The following is a 14,828-nucleotide window of genomic DNA, read 5'->3' as shown; positions in this document are numbered from 1 at the left end:
CACAGTGCTCAATAAATATTATAGCAAGTGTTCAATAAATATTTATTGAAAGAGAAAGGAAAGGATAAACTCATTTATCTTAAGGTGTTTGTAGTGTGGTGAGCAGATGACTTCAGAAAGCATTTCTGAAGAGTCTGTTCAGACTTTGCATAAGGAATAAAGTAGCATTAACAACTTGATTTAAACATTTCTAGACTTTTTGAAACTGTTGAAACAATAAACACATAACTTTAGAATTTTATGCATGATATATAAGCTTGTATGACTTCATTAAACCAGAATTTGGGACTGGTAAAGCTTCTCAAATTCTGAAATTCAACAGTCATTATTCAAAGAGGGAGTTGAGATGAAGGGCAAGTCCAAAGGCCAAAGGCCAGAGTCCAAAACAAGAGTGGCTAATAATAGCTACAATGTAGTGACTGTCTACTATATTCCAAGGACGATACAGCTTTTTACCAAACCCTTCCAAGGTAGATATTATTAAGCCTTTTTTCCAGATGGGAAGATCAGGGCCTCGTTCTTACTAATAAGTGGAGCTAGGATTTGAATTTTGCTTTGTCTGAATCCAAATTTATACTTTCTTAAAAATTTCAGATTGCCTTAGGGTACAAGCTTCAACTTGTTCCCTCTGGAACTGTGTGGGAGATCTGTTATTTTGAAAAGATGCAAGCTAACACTCAATGGGCCTTGTCTTATAAATGAAACCTTTGCAACCCCCACTCTAAGCAGGTGTGCTGAGTTGCAGTTACCCTGAGATGTTTGTGCCCAAACCGAAGATCTCTATCAAGGCAACGAGTAAAATATGAATATGAGAAGAAGCAGCGGTGGCCTTCTTCTTTTTTAAACAAACCAGAATTTCTACATCAGAGCAAATGTTGTATGTTTTGCAGAAGTCCCCTGGGAGTTCGCGCGCTTTACCCAAAGACGCTGCTCTTACTCACATCATGGTTCAAACTCTCTTCTGGATTTGCCCTCTGAGCATGAGGCACATTCTTTTAAAACTGCTTCAGTGCTAGCAAATATTTGCCTTTTGGGTAGATCTGATTTTGGGAGACAGCACTTGGGAGCTACATCCAGCAAATAAGGTGGGTGACTAAGCCAGATTATATTTTGGGTCAAAAACAAGTTGTGAATAGAATGCAGTGATACTGGTTTTCTTTTGTAGCTTATTAAACTGTGTCCGAGGATGTTGTAAAATGGTTCTAGAAGTGCTTTGATTAATGTCTACGATGTTGAAAAAGTGCACCAACTACCAGGGGGGATGGTTATTTGACTACATTAGCTGTGCTTTGACAGGTAAAAAAAAAGTTGTGTTTTAATTTCAGAACCACAGCTCGAATGATTACTTTGAGTGCTATCTTCTGCAACAAGACCCTACACTGTTATGAATTATGACTCTGCGATAAAATGAACAAGCATGTAAATGTTTGCTAGATAAACACAGTTACACAGAGCAAACAAACTGGGATAAAAATGGCAGTTGAAAATCCTAAGAATCTAACAGTCACTGAAACAAAAAGCATTACGTTATATTACATTAAAACAGTTAAAGAGAAAATAGATAATGAGAATAACAGCAAGGGAAATTGTGTTTTTATGGTTATGGCTATAAGAAGGAATCCAGAAGATGTTTGAAATGATCTTCTTATCTGGTTAGGGAAGCTATTGTTTATAATAAATTAAAATGCAAAAGGAGGAAATCATTTATGTGATTTCGAGTTGGTGGCATTTCTAAGATGTTTTAATGTTTAGAATTTAAAAGGATATTTTATATTAATGTATTTTACACGGATGTATTATACATCAGAATTAAGCTTTCTCTTACCAAATGCTAACATTTTATAATCTCCATCACAAAATGTCTCAATCAGAAGGAATGGGTGTTTCAGTTTAATACAGTTGTTCATCACCCAGTGAGGAGGTGGGTAATAACTACAGTGTAACTAATGTCCTGAGTTTGAAACTCACAGCTTTCAGATAAGGTTTTAGTACATATTTTTCATCTTCAGAACCCCTTGAAATATTTTATTAGGTGGCATATCACAAATGAGGGCATGTGTAAATATTGAAAACTACCCACTAAATCTAAATCATTTCAGTTAACAAGCTAATACTAAGAACGGAGGAATCTTACTAATACAGGGTAAAAATAATTTAGTAAATGATTGATATGGCAATGTTTCCAAGATTTACTATTCATCGTAAGTACCATTGTCTTTACGAGTTCTATCTGGTATAAAGGGCAGAGCATCTTTACAATGAGCAAAAATACCACTTATGCAGGGCATACAGGATTGTTCTGTTATTTTAAAATCCTCAATAAAAGAGGTCATTGTTCTTAGGAGACTGGTAAAGAGAAATTAAATTGTTCTTCTGCTGTATTAGAGGACATTGCAAGTGAAGGTGTTTTTGAGATCTTTATGGAATTGTTTTTGCCCAGGAATCTCAGAGGAGGGGCATTCAGGAGAGAGAAGTGGACCCTTGGCCTGTGGTCGGGTTGCCCCTCTTTCCCCACAGTGGCCCAGCTCTCCACACTCAGAAGACAGTGGTATGAAGAGCCAAGAGAGATGGACAGGGTGAATCTTTGTTTTGCTTTCCTTAGGTTTTAAAATTTTTGTTTTACCAGCTGAGGTCTCGTTGGCTGTGAAATGTACTTAAAAATGTTTACCAAATAAGGCTGTCATGAAGATTAGATGAGAGAAGCAATCTGCTGTTCGGCAAATGATTTCTGAGTAAATGTTTAGTGCCTGAGATGCCCCAGTGAGCAAGGCCAGGCCTTGGGCTTCGAGGGCCTCTCAACTGGATATTATGGGGGCTGTTTGGTGAGTGCTCTGGCAGCGTTAGCTTAAGGGTCTGTGGGAGCTCAAGGGAGGGCATCTAACACCATTTGCAGTGGGACAAGGTGATAGTCATGGAAGGCTCCCCAGCGTATGGCTTCTTACAAGGGTCTGGTTCCTGGTAAGGGTCTAGGACCTCCACACCTGAAGTTTCCTTCCTTCCCACCACTCTGAATTCCCCAGGACTTTTTCATACCTCTATTCCAAGGCTGGACTATGTAGTATCAGAACTGACACATCAGAATGTTTGTGTGTGTATGTGTGTGTGTTTGTAAGCATGTAGTGTGTACATGTATTTTAAGCCATTTACTTCTCCTTACCACTAATCCTGTCTGTTAAAAGAATGAGGATGAGGGGGAAGACAGGGGAGGGAAGGAAAGAGAAAGAGAGAGAGAGAGAGAGAGAGAGAGAGAGAGAGAGAGAGAGAGATGAAAAGAAGAAAATTAGATAACTAGCTGTCCTCAAATCCCTCCTACCCCACCCCAAGAAAATCCCCTCTGAGAATAAATTATATATAAAAATTAGAGGTGTATAAGAAGTAATAAGAAAAATTATTTCTCACCTTCAAGAGCAGGAAGAAACACAAAGCCTGAATATAAGAGAACATCCAAAACTATACATACAGAGAGAGAGCAAGTCCATCACGAGACTAATGATGGTCAGATGAGAAGCCAAGAGAGAAAGGGAGTCTTGCAGCCGGAGCTAGTAATGTTCTTTCCAGAACCATCTTGGATGGGGTGGGAATGCCTGTAGACACACTCATCTATCCTGACCCTGGAGTATGTAGACCCCTTTGTGGGGAAACTGTTCAAGGCCTGAGGCCCTGAACTTATTAAAACCTTGCTTGTGGTGTCTCTCTCTTTGTTTCCCAAAGAGGTTGCTGTCCATGCAGGCAGCTGTCCTTGCCCAACCCTTCTGCTTTCTCATGGGACACTGGGACACTGAGAGAACCACTGGATCTCTAGTTGGACATACAACCAATTTTGAACTCTTTGCCGCTCCAAATCTTTTAGAAGCTCTTTCATCCTGAATTTTCTGAAGCATATCTGAAGTCGATCTTCACCTCTGCATTAAATCGGCAATCAAAGCAGCGTCCCAGGATAGCACACAGTGTATTAATTGCCCTCTCACATTCTCCCCTACATGCTCCCTGGAATTGTTTTAAGTTGATTGTTTCGTGAGATAAAATTGGCCTACATTGAGGGAAGATGTAAGGAACTACCTCACAAGACTTGTTGCTGGCTGCGTTTAGTTTAAGGTTGGTGTTTTACTTCTATTGTAATGTCCTCTCTATGAGAATTCAGGTATCAAAGTTCCTCTTTATTCTTAGTACCTTGGGAAGCCAGGAAGACCTTGCCATCCTGAGCAGTACACTCCCTTTCATCCAGTGGGCACTCAGTTTTCTACGTGGTAGTGTTTGCTGCTTCATACTGTTGCTTATAAGCTTACAGCCACATCAATTTCATCCCTTGGTTTTAGCTTAATTTTTATTTTTATTTTTTTGGCCTCATCTTTTCATTTATTTTTAAAAATTTTGTTTTATATTGCTAAGGTGTATGTATTTTTATTAGCTGCTCTAAATCTTTTGATTTTATGCTTACTTAATAATATCATAATGGTGATCTGGCTTTCCATGGGGAATTTTCTGGAAGACGATAATGTGCTTGTCAGAGGATTTAAGGATTTTCCCTTGGCAGATGGAGTTCTTACTGCACATTAACAAATTGACACTTGGGCTCATGTAAGAGTCTCTTATGAGCTTAGTAATTGCGTATCCATCTCTGAGAATGCTCATCTTGCACCGTTTTTTCCTGCTACCACTATACACCAGACACATTAATCCTCTTTCATGCCTTTAAACATGGCATACTCTTTCCCACCTCAGGGCCTTTGCATATACTGTTGCCTCAGCTGGGAATGTCCTTCCTCCTACTCTCCCTAGGCTCCTCTTTCTTATTATTAGAGTGGTAGTGACCCATTAGAATGATCAGGAGAGTTCATATTGATGCCCAAATTAAACTAGAATCTCTGGGAGGTGAGGCCTAGGTATTGGTACTTTTAAAAGCTTCTTAGATGATTTTAATTTTTAGCTGGGGCTGAGAGTCACAGCTTTAGGTCATAGCTTAAATGTCAGTTGCTCAAAGAAGTCCTCCTTGACCACTTCTTGGATGTAGAGTTTGTCTTGCTCTCTAGCTCAGCTTCTTCTCTGATTTTTTTTTGTAATAATTACTACAATTTATAATTATTGTATTTATTTGAATGTTTTTGTTTGTCTCCCCCACATTAGGATGTAGGTGCTGTGAAGTCAGGGTCTGTCTTGGTCTTTGCACTTATCTCCAGTGCACAGTCAGGCACAGCACGTAAGACTCTGTCAGTGATAAGGATGGCCTATGAATGATGCAATAGATCAGAACAGGTCTGATCTCTTGGAAATCATCCAAGGCTCCCTGCAATATCGTGAGAGAATCCATGTCAAGGTTCAGTGGCTATTTTAACTGACAAGATGGTTACATACACTTTCCTTTGACCTGACTCCCGTGTCCCAGGATTCTTCATATGAGAGCTTAACTCTCAGTGTCTCTTCTATGTCCGTGTCTTTCTCCTTCACTTGATTTTGATTATTATGAGTAAGAGATTTCATCTCATTCATCTTTGTGTCCCCATCCAACCCCAACACCCAGAGCTGGATCTTGCACATAGTAGGGGCTCTATAAGTGTTTACCGATTTGGAATTGACTTTATCCTTATGGCACATAGGTATTTTGATCAAGATTTCACCCTGGGCAGTGGCATTTATGATTATTCAGGGATTTGATGTGTGGGGTAATGTGACCACATCATGAAAGTTTAATTTGTTGGTTTAGGCTTTTAGCCATAAAGTGCATGCAGATGGTCTCTCCACCTGAATAGCACTGGAGGACAAAAGAAATAAATTTGTGTTTAGAGGCAAATAGTGAAACTTCGAAGAGTTTGAAAACAACTCAGTCACATCCTTCACAACGCAGGTGCTGGTTCATAAAAGGGTGAATGCATGGCAGAGCTGCTTGAGCTCTCACGATGGCTGGGTCTATTTTTTTCCAAATTATTATTTAGTAGTTGTTAATAAAACAAAGTAAAACAAACCACCCACCTGCTTGTTCTCTCCACAGTTAGTATGTTCATTGGGCTGACTTGTAACTTCTAAGGTGGTTTTTTCGAAGTTTAAATTAACCAAGTGGATGGACTTTCCCACCTCCCTTTTTCTGCTTTATTTCACTTCCTTAAGGAGTCATCTTGGTTTTTCTCTCTTCCTTTCCTCAGATTTATGTAGGTGATTTGCTGGTGGGAAATGAAGGATGAGGAGGAGAAATGGTCCCAGGAGGGGTGACATATTAAACACAAATCCGGCCATGCAGTAAAGACCTTATTCTGCCTCATATCTGGAAAAGTTTCCAAATTATCATAGAGAGAAATGCACATGCATGTGTGTGCGTGCCCTTGCACACACACACACACGTGTGCGCACACACAGACACACACAGACACACACACACACACACACATACACACACACACACACACACACTCCTAAATGCACAAAAATGAAACTCCTTCTTCGGAGAAGCCAGAGACAGGAAATTGACTTATGCACAGGAACTCGCTAACCTCTTTTGTCACATTCGAATGGTTCCTGCTGCTTCAGTCACCACGCACACTCACCCCAACCATCTTGGGTTGGAATCTCCGCCAGACCAGCTCTTATATGTTTTTAGTCCTTCCTATGTGAATCAGTTATATTCTTGTGGAGGAAGGAAAGGTCGATCTTAGAAGGAAATCATATGAGAGAAAGGGCTTGGCTGCTTTTGTTTGTACTCACCTGCATTGAACAGCTTTGACTTCCGGAGTCAGTCATTTTGTCAAGAAATGTCTACAGCATTCTACAACAGGTAAGACTTTTGTTTCTTTAAAAATATTTCTTCAGAGTCAAAAGAAATCTTTCCAATTTTATTTAGCTTTTACTCTAGACTAAACATAATAAGTACCCTGTTCTACCTGTCATAAAGTATGTAACCAAATTATGAAACGGGAGTTGTTCTGATATCCAACTACCCCCCACTCAAGTCCTAACAAGATGCATATAGTTTTTGAAATATTAAATGTTATAATAGTTGACTTTTGGTTTTCCAGGTATTCCAGAGAATTCATAGACTTGTGATTGACAATCACTGAACTCAAATATTTGGGTAGTTTAGTATGGTGTCAGATAGGTACTAGACTTATTAAGATGATCACTTTGTAAATTATATATAAATATCTAATCATTATGTCATACATCTGAAATAAATATAATATCATGTGTAAACTGTAATTGAAAAAAATTGGGTAGTTTAAATATCATCCTGCATTTAATTAAATAAATCTAAAGATCTGCTAAGTTGCACAAATGTGAATTAATTTTTTTTAATTCAGAAAAGAAACAACCAAAATCCAAATGGTGTAGATTTAGACCTGAAATTCTTAGCTTGTTTTACCTATTGCCAATTAAGTCCTCCTTCTAAAAGTGGTATATGACAAATATACGTTTTTAAATTAAATTTAGTTTTTGAGGTGGTTCGATTTGGAGACATGCTATGAAATACCAGTCAGCGGCCTGGGTTGTAACTAAATAAAATTTAAGAAATCACTAGTTTTTGGTGCTCTACTAAATTAAAGCTGTCATTGAAATATTGAAGTAAGCAACAAGTAGTTGATTATCAGTTATTAATTCTGAGCTGGTGCTATGGAGGGTATAAAAGAAATATAAAGAATTCTCTATATTCTTTATATTTGAAGGACTTTATTATCTAGTAGTCGTGATAAGAAGTAAAATTTAGGAAGCAGTGCAAGACAGGAATTAAGTGATGAATGGGACAGCATAGGCTGTAAGAGTAACAGGAAGTCCAAGAATGGGATTTGAGGGTAAGCTGGAGTAGTCTGGAAGACATGGGCCTTGGAAAGATATGAGATTTGAGTAGAAGAAGGTTAATTTACACTGGGAGAACTGTGTGCGCAAAGGCACAAAGGTGAGACTCACTTGCAGTTGACCAGCTCAACTGAGGAGACTGGCCCAAGAAAAGAAGAAAGTCTGACACGAAAATTAGGGTGTAGACAGGTTATAGAGGACTTTGAGCAGCTGCTGAAGAGAATAGACTCCATTCAATAGTTTTCTAGTCTTCTCATGCCATTAGGTTCCTCTTTCTTAGCTTTCACAGCTCTGACAAAATTCAGTGTGAGAGGGAGCCTGGAGATGCTTGTCTCTCATCCTTGGGGTTGCTTTATGCATCTCCACAGCTTTATCTTTCATTTATCTTCTATCATTTTCCCTTAGTATACCATTTATGTACAGAAAGGGTCGTATGGCTTGAGATACCTGTAAGATTTCTATTTCTGGTTACTACATTTTAAGAAGTCCCTTCAATCATCCAATATTAAAGTGGAAGATGAGCTGGTTGACCAATTACAAGCAAGTCTCTATTCGTCAAAAGTCAGTGTAGATGTTCCATGAAATATGTGTTATTTCCTTTGCATGTCTGAATGAGATGTTATCGATATGCTGCTGCTCTTTTCCTAATGATTGAGAGCACTTTTGTTTCCTGGACTATGAGATATCAATGTCCACATAACAATGAAATTACAGTATGGTAGATAAAAACTCAGACTTTCACATCAGATTGCCTTGTGTTGAAGCCTGGTGTTATTGCTTCTCAGCTCTGGGAATTTGAACACATTCCTTGACTTCTTCAATTTTCAGATTAAAAAAAATTGTAAAATAGTTCTAATAATAACTGAAAATACCTATTTCAGAGGGTTGTTATAGGGATAAAATGAAATTAAGATATAGTACCTGGCATAAAATAAACTCTCATTTTATGATTCTTATTAAGGACTTGGCTGGGAACACTAGAATGATACGGTCCCTGTGAATGAGATATCTGTAAAGTAAATGGGGCTGATGGGAAGAGACTTGAAATTAAAATTTTTTGAGCACCGAGTATAGAATAGGGACAGGGTTGAATGTTTTATAGCAATAATGCATATGAAAAGAAAAAAGAGATTAGAAATTGGTATTTTAAGCCTTTCCATATCAGATTCTCAGACAGGTCTCTGAGTGACTGCCGGATTATTTTGGGCATCTGTGGCTAATATTGCTTTCTGAATGCTTTGGATGGAATTACAGTAGTGCTTGGAAATAGAGACAGAGAGGGTGACTCTTCTTCCTTGGCCAGCTTAAATTAAATATTTAATTTGATTATATTTGAATTTTAGTGTTAGTAAGGCATAGCTAAAATTAATTTCTATTCAGAAGTTGGGACCATTTTGATAATGAGTGCCTAAAGTGTTTATTTGGATTGGTTCTAGATGTTTGGATCTGGGTGAAAGACAAGATTAAAAAGCATCCTTCTTTCCCATTCCATTCTTCAGATTAGAGATTCTTTGGGTTAGTAAGCCCCCTTTAAAAAATGCAAACATGGCTTATATGTTCATTATGCAAGGAGTTCTCAATTATACATGCAGATTACTTTGGTCAAATTGTAATATGGTTTTCCTTCTAGAGCCCTACTGTTAATATACGAGAGGAAAGTTTGGGGTTTTGTGTATGGAAAGGTGTGGACACAAGTCAGGATGGGTGTCAAAGTGGAGCATGTTGGGAGGCACTATGGCAGTATTGGGCACTAGAGTGGGCAGTGAAAGATGGAAAGGGTGAATAGAGGGCGGTAGAAGGGTGCCAGAAACAAAGACTCCTCCTAGCTCTTAGTCATTTGACTCTAGCAGCTGCTTGAATGTCCTGAGGAACTTCTTAACATCTTGCAAAAGAAAATGTCATTCTGTCCTTCGGGTGTGGAAAGATGTATGTAGATGGGTTGATTTGTCTGGTTGTGGCCCAGAATCATTGTTCTTAAAGCTGGCTGGACATCAAAACCACTTGGGAACTTTTAAAGACTAGCAATATGTATCACGGCTCAACCCTAGATTAAAGTCCATGCGATAATAAATATAAATATCAATATAAACCCTTCCTTGCTAGGTGACTTGGAGGCAGCTGTTCTCCAGGTGAGCATTTTGGAGTCATTAATCCAGAACTCTCCTACTGGGGCCCCAAGAACCGAGATAGTAAATTGAGTTAGTGCATAGATGAGGCAAAATAATCTTCCTTCTTGTGTGATTAATATAGTCACACAAATGTATTTTCCTATTGTTTTGAATTTATTTCTTCAGAGAATTACTGGAAGTGGAATGACTGAGTCAAATGTTTGAGCATATTTAGAGTTCTTGTCAACCATATTTACTAACACATATGTATGGTGAACAGGTTAAAAATTCTATAGTGTTATATACATATAGAGGCTTTTCATTATTACTCAGGGAAAGCCCAAAGAAAGGAATTTGATTTCAGTGGAGTAAGTGCCAAATCACTCTCCCATTTCTCTTTTCTAGTAAAACAAAATACTAATGAATTACTTTGAGAAGAAAATTTCAAAGCATTACGGAATGCTCAATTTCTTCTTAAACCATTAGTGGAAGCCTTCTTATTTCTACATTTAGTTTCTTGTAAAACTGAAGTCAGCAGTGACCTCTTCCCCATTTCGTAGAAAAGAAAACCCAGGAAGAGAGTGGTTAAGTAAGGTTCAATACAGTTCTCATCACATTTGCCATGAGAACTACATACAGTCATCTATTCAGTCATTGTTCAAGTAAATAAACAATCAAGTTTTTATAGGTGACCTCATGGAAGAAAAGCTAGTAAAATAAATGCATGAAGAGAGTATTACCTAAATTGGGGGAAGGTGGACAGAATTAACTGACCCAGATAAACCTCTGCTCTTCTATTTGGATTGCTTTATTCATTATATATTTGCAAAATCTGCTAACATAAAAGCATAGTTTGTGACACAGGTGGGAATAAAGTGAATTTTTCAATGGCTTCAATGAAAAAAAAAATGTACTCTGCAGAATATCAAGTGAGATATCTGTAGCAGTGTATAGGAGCCTCCATGTACTTGCTTGCAAAGTTGATTATAATATTTACAGAAATTTTGCAAGCCAGTTCTTAAACACATCCACCACTAAAATTAAATTATAGAAGTCACAGTTAAATAAATTATATTGAAAATAAATGTAATAAGTTACTCAAAACTAATTACTTCCTAATTATTTACTACATTTCACTATTATCTATGCTCTTGAAGTTGTTTACTCCAATTTATCCATAGGATAAAGGTATTATGTAATGGTATGCTACTGAGCATATCTTTCCAACTTCGCATTCAGTGATGTAATGTTGGTAGCTTGAAACTAGCCATGGTGGATGTGTTTACACCATGGACATTGGCAAACACTATAAATCAGTCTCCTCACATTTTTTTTTGAGAAGAGTGTATTAAACATTACCAGCATACCACCAGGGAATTGTGTAAAATACAAATATGTGTCAAGAGCCATTAAAATGCTCATACACTGTGATCCATTAATTCCTCTCCAGGAATTTATTCTAAATAATAATAATTATTTACTCTAAATAATCCAAAATAGGAGAAAATAACATGCACTGTATTATCATTTATAACACCAAAATCTGAGATAACCTACATAAGCAATAGTGATTCTGGCAGCATTAATTCCATGGAATATTTTATAGTGATTAAAGATCATATTTATTATAGTTATGAAAATATATTTAATACGGTGTTAAGTTAGAAAATCAGGGTTAAAATTTTCACTTACATTCTAGTTTCATTATGAATGAAGATTAAATGTAAAGATAAAAAATGAAAGCATTTGGTATATTAGAATGGTAAAATTGTAGAATTTTGTTTTTACTTCATTTATTATAGTAGTGGTATGAGTGTTTTAAAAAATGTAAAAAGCCTGTACACAAGTTATCATAAGTAGTTTTATATTTAAGGAGAACACTATGAAGAGTTTTGTGGATCAGATGGGGCCTTGCCTTTAACAATTAGATATGTTCCATGAATCTGTATGCAGGGTTTTGTGAAAGGAGGTGTTTGGATACAGGCAGTCTGGGGTGGTGAGTGCTAAAAGGGTTTCTTTAGGACAGTTCTAGAAGGAGGAAGGAGTGACTGGCTAAGTACTGAAGACTTGCTAATGTAAACTGCAGAGGCTGAGAAATAGCCCACAGAAGAGCTACTGGCAAAGGCCAGAGAGAGAGGAGAAAACATTTCTTAAGAAGAAACAGGTAAATGCTGATCTCAGAGATGATCAAGATGGATATGAAAATAGTTCCAATTAGATCTGAAAACAATAGGGCTCAAACCAGAGGAAATGGCTCTTCTAAATCATGGGTTCTCAAATTTTAGTGTGTTTAAGTGTCCTCTGGATGGATGGAGGACATGTTAAGAAATGCAGCTTGCTAGGTTCCACCTTCATGGATGCTGATCTAGTTGGTGTAGGGGTCGGCAGGAATATGCATTGCTACCAATTCTTCCCATCCCATTAAGATTCTGACACAAATGGTCTGCTGATCATATTTTGAGAAGCATTGAAAGTAGTTGTTTGTTTGACCCTGGGAATGTATATCTGTGTGAGTGTGTGTGTGTGTGTGTGTGCATGCATGTGCACACATGCGCTTGCGCACCTGTGTTAAGGATGAGGTTGTTATCCTGAGGCTTAGGATCTAAGGGCTTATAATATCAAAGGAGTATGACAACAGAGAAAGCCCATAAGGGACAAATTATTTGTTAAATCTATAGAAACAAACTAAAAGCAGGAGGCTGTACTTATGATATTCCTTAAAGGAATATCATTTGTTCCACAAAATTCCTTTCTACAATTAAACAGGTATTTGGACCAACTGAAGGTAGTTGCGAACAGGGGAACTACAAGTGAGTAGCACAGAGAGAAATGGTCACAGGGAGAGTCTAGGACCCACCAACATTTTATTTCAAACCACTGGGAGGTAGGAATTAAGAATAAACTTGAGTAGAATATGCTGTGCTTTGTCCAGAAAACATTTAGACCTTAGTGTATGATAACATTATATTCGAGTAGGAAAGAAGATCTAATTTTTGATGAAATATAGTACTTAAATATAGATCTTCAGCATTCAAACTAATAATAACGATTAGACATATGCCATAACAGCAGTATGTCACAAACTAAACTTATTGAAAATAAATGACATTGCAGTAGTGGAAGCCATGGTACTGACATTATTGATTTCACCTGGCTTTGGAAGAATTTTAGTGATAGTAACAAGGTCTCAAATAGAATTTAATATTTTGGATTCTTCCAGTTTTACACTGAAAATGATCTTTTTACTTTAAAAAGGTTTTCACATTCCCTGTCATCAGGATCACTAGTATCTTGACACATGGCCAAAGATAAATCAATAACCCTTCTTAGCATTGGAGTGCAATTTTGAGTCTGTTAGATGTGCAAGGATCTGACACCTGAAGTCAGACCTCCTTCCACAAGTACTTGTGATTATCCTATTCCCCATTTTAACAGGATTTTTCATGGACTGATTAGCTTATACCTAGAGCAGTGTTTCCTATTCACTTTTTTGGTCACAAATTCCTTTGAGAATCTGATGAGAACCAAAAACCTCCTCCTTGAGAAAAATCACATATACAGGAACATGCACATTTATCGTATAATTTTAGGGGATTTAAGGATCCTCTAAAACCTATCCATAGATTCCCAGTAGGCCAAAACCCTCATAGTAAAAACTCCTGCTGCAGAGGCTGAGGAGGCCTTGCAGAGGTTGAGAAAGTTTTGGTTATTGCTGGTATTGAATTTAGCTACTAAAGAGAAATGCTGACTCTTCAATTGATGGCTAAAATGAGGACAAAATGGCAGATGTGTGTGTAGTTTTATAGCATTGGATCCTTAAGTTGAGTAAACATGTGGGGATAGAGTTTTGTTTGTTTGTTTGTTTTTCAGAGAATATGTGATTAATATTTTAAGTTCTTGATTCTGAATTCTCTTATATGAAGCCAAGGTCTGTTCCTTTTTCGGAAAGCTGTCTCTCAAGATCCTACTTCAGTATCTTATTTACTATCATGTGGTACCTGGATGGCACAAGAAATGCAGGCTGTAAATACCGATCTGGCCAACTCCAGAGGGTGGTGAGTGGTGTAGGGCCAACTGATGCTCCTAATTGAGTACAGGATGCCCAGCCAGGCTGCTTTTAGAAGCAAACGGCTTTAGCTGGTGTGTCATATGCTTGCTCCTGAGTGTAAAATGTATGTTTTCCTATGTGAAGCTGAACATCGTTTGGGCCCTGAGGACTTTGGAGATGGTCGTTTTCCTGTGCAACCTTTAGACCGTGGAAGCTCAGTTAGCCATTTTCCGTTAGTAGATAATGGACTTGCAATTTGGGGAACTGGGTGTTTTTGGTGAAAGCTCATGCCTTGTTAATTTCCTGTCCACTTGGACTGTGATAGGGGCTCAGGCGGGCTATGATTTACCCCAAACCCATCTGCTTACATTAGCCAACTCTGTTGAAATTGATAGCACCATGTCATCATGATAGAGAGATACAGGTTGGGGAGGGGAAATGTACCCCATTTTCAACCATCCAGAGAAAAAGTATGTGCAATTGCTTAAATAAATTGTGAAATATAATTCAGGCTTCTCTTTGTCTGGCATAATAAGAATTATAAATCTTTCTTTGAGGCAGAAAAGCAAAATCTATAACAAATATATGCAATAATTAGTGCATTTCAACTTCTACAACCATTTTAGTTGTTGTATACCCATGACTAGGTCTCCTGACAATTTCAGTTCAATGTATCCAATGCATTTTTCAATGTATTCAATGTGTTTTAATTTAATACATTCAATGCATTTTAATAATAATAATACTGTATCATAGAATCCTCAGTTACAGCCCACAAAACAGAAGTAAGTGTACACCAAAGGCCGGTAGCAAAATCTACTATTCTTGTCTCCCAGAGATGGGTTCTCCTGCTTTGTCATTACACTGAGTGACTTAGTTGCTGATGCAGAGAA

At 37.6% G+C, this 14,828-nt stretch overlaps 1 protein-coding gene across 4 annotated transcripts in view; it reads left to right on the top strand.

Moving 5' to 3' along the window:
* Nucleotides 1-887: 887 nt before the first annotated feature.
* Nucleotides 888-14,828, top strand: part of RHOH (ras homolog family member H) — a 47,907-nt gene continuing 33,966 nt past the window's right edge. Inside the window, exons 1-3 of one of the 4 annotated variants that reach the window (XM_016120000.2) lie at nt 888-1,085; nt 2,441-2,822; nt 6,138-6,763. The gene's annotated coding sequence lies outside the window, so the exon portion shown is untranslated. Of the gene's footprint in view, nt 1,086-2,440; nt 2,823-5,005; nt 6,764-14,828 lie in introns of those variants that run through there. The other 3 variants (XM_016120001.2, XM_016120002.2, XM_036228020.1) reach the window with 3 other exon arrangements.

Source organism: Rousettus aegyptiacus, unplaced genomic scaffold (assembly GCF_014176215.1).
Source record: "Rousettus aegyptiacus isolate mRouAeg1 unplaced genomic scaffold, mRouAeg1.p scaffold_m13_p_10, whole genome shotgun sequence".
Taxonomy (NCBI): Eukaryota; Metazoa; Chordata; class Mammalia; order Chiroptera; family Pteropodidae; genus Rousettus; species Rousettus aegyptiacus.
The sequence above is the reverse complement of the archived record's forward strand: the minus strand, read 5'-3'. Positions and strand labels throughout refer to the sequence as shown.